The following is a 2,480-nucleotide window of genomic DNA, read 5'->3' as shown; positions in this document are numbered from 1 at the left end:
GACATACATTTGTCAACATGTAATTTACGCCTAAGTTTTTCTTTTAAATATTTTATTTTATTAAAATTTTAATTTTAATTTTAACCCAAAAAAAGTTATATATATATATATATATATAATATTTATTCAAATTAAAACATTCAATTAAATTTTTTTAACATAATTATTAATGTATAAAAAATATTGATATAACAAAAATAAAGTATATTAAATTAATAAGTAATAATTATAAAATCACAAATTTCATATATTTTGTAATAAGATGTTTGGTGGATGGGAGGAAGAAGTCTCAATGTGAGCCAGCTGTAAGATTAGCTAAGCATAGAAATCAAAGTAAGTGAGGACAGAGCCCAACTGAACTGGGGGAGGGGGGAAAGTCCTGGAGAAAGTCCCCCTCGTATATAGAGATAGAAGTGAGGCACGCTCTTAGAAAGGAGAGCAAGGAGGAGATTCAAGCACAAGTCAGAATGCAGTGTCCTGCTACATGGTTGGAAGCGACCCTCCTCATTATAGTCTTTGGGCCCTAGAAGCAGAGACGGGCCGCCATCATCTCTATATATTATATACGTAATTACGGTAATGAGAGAAGGGATATGGCTCATTACTTATATATGATTCAAAGGTCTATCCCTTGAGTGAGGGAGAGGACTAGATTGATTTGGTCTCCCTTAAGGTATGCAATTCATATCGAATCTTCTGTCTAAAGAAAAGGAAGGCTCGAACTCACACACTATTCAGGGACAGATAAATTCAAATTTTTAACGAATAATAACCCAAATAAATATTAATATTTTAAATATATATATATATATATAATTTATTAAATCAAAAAATATATTGACTCAACTAATTAAGTTCAGCGCAATTACCAATTGCAAAATATATATATATATAATTTATTAAATCAAAAAATATATTGACTCAACTAATTAAGTTCAGCGCAATTACCAATTGCAATATCCTGTGGAGCAGCAGGATAACAACAATAATTAATTATTGATTAATAAAAAATTTAAATAAATTAGAAAGGAATATTAAATAAATAAATAAAAGAAGAGAAACCAAAAGGGAATCGCTTAATTTAATTTTAGTTCAAGGAGATTTCATTTAACTGTGATTTTGGTTAGTTTGTGACAAAGAGTGGTAAAGAATAAGCAATGTTAAATTTCTAATTATATACAAATAAAGATAGATGGCGCCATTTTCAAGCGGCCGCGCAGCTTACAGTTTCCCCAAGGACGCATCAATTTCCATCGATGAAAGCCCTCGGAAACCTCACTAATCTCATAAATTTCAGATAGAGTATATACGTTAATCAATCTTTAATGGCAAAATCGCCTGCAGAGGTAGATGAATCTTTTTCTCTAGAAAAGCCCCCAGTCTTTTGTCTGCTCGAACAGAAACCCAAAATCGTCCATAGAGAAATCTAACGGAGGAAAATCCTCTAAATTTAGTGACTCGCCACTGTCCAGATCTTCAAGCAGTAACGAATCCCAGAATGTGGGGCACTGTTCCGCAGAAATCTGTTGGCTGTCAATGCCGGACTCTGCTTCCGAAGAGGAGGTTACCGCGACCTCTTCTGACGGCAGCCGGAAATCTTCTGTGGCGAACCTGGCTGCGGCGGCTTGAATTTGCGGCGGCGACAGAGAAGAGGGGCATGGAATTTCTGGCGGGGAGTTGGGAAAATTGAATTTGGCCTTCGACCCTCTTAGACAGTACACCGCAAAGTCGTAGGCGCGGGCAGCTTTTTCCGGGGAGTCGTAAGAGCCCAGCCAGATTTTGGCCCTGGAATTCGGCATTCGAATTTCCGATACCCATTTCCCCCATTTTCTCTGTCGGATTCCTTTGAACTGCCGCGACTTCATTTGGCAGTTTTCCGGTCCGCTCGGGCTGGTCTGTTTTGGCAAGGGTTTAACCATGTTGCGGGGGAGTCACTAAAGATTGAGTCACTGCGTTAGGGCAAGGATTCGAACTCGGAACCGGCTGCTTCTTCGGCTGAGAATGTTTTGATGGTGCGAAATTGCGAATGGCTGCAAGCTTTGGCAGCGTATATATAGTTGCCTGAAACCGTGTGGATTGACTTGATGCGGTACATGTGTGACAGTCGTGAGTACATGGGCGAACGCTTTTGCGTGTTAAACGTGTGAATATGCATCTATTTTAAGGCATTGGAGCATTTCTCAAGTGTACGCTTGCGTCTATCGATAAAATCAGAGAGGCAACTAAAGTCAAGTCCTTTGTTTTTTAATTAAAATATTGACAATTTTGTATTCTTTTCGAAGGTGTGTGTATTTCCAATTTCAGAAATGATGACATATATATATACATAAGTCATTTGTTTTTTAATTCAAAGTTTGACAATTTTATATTCTATTTAAAGGGGTGTGTAATATGTACTACCATTTTCAGAAATGACGACATATATACATCGTATCAAATCAAGTGTTTTTTTTAATATTTTTCAAGTTTGATGCATCAAA

At 36.6% G+C, this 2,480-nt stretch overlaps 1 pseudogene; it reads right to left on the bottom strand.

Annotated features, from left to right (window-relative positions):
- Positions 1–1,219: 1,219 nt before the first annotated feature.
- LOC149176142 (ethylene-responsive transcription factor ERF016 pseudogene) lies at positions 1,220–2,005 on the bottom strand (annotated as a pseudogene).
- Between the last annotated feature and the right edge of the window lie 475 nt (positions 2,006–2,480).

Source organism: Pinus tabuliformis, chromosome 4_1 (assembly GCF_031772625.1).
Source record: "Pinus tabuliformis cultivar Carrire ecotype Pingquan chromosome 4_1, CPIR1, whole genome shotgun sequence".
Lineage (NCBI taxonomy): Eukaryota > Viridiplantae > Streptophyta > Pinopsida > Pinales > Pinaceae > Pinus > Pinus tabuliformis.
This window is presented reverse-complemented; position numbering and strand designations above follow the sequence as displayed.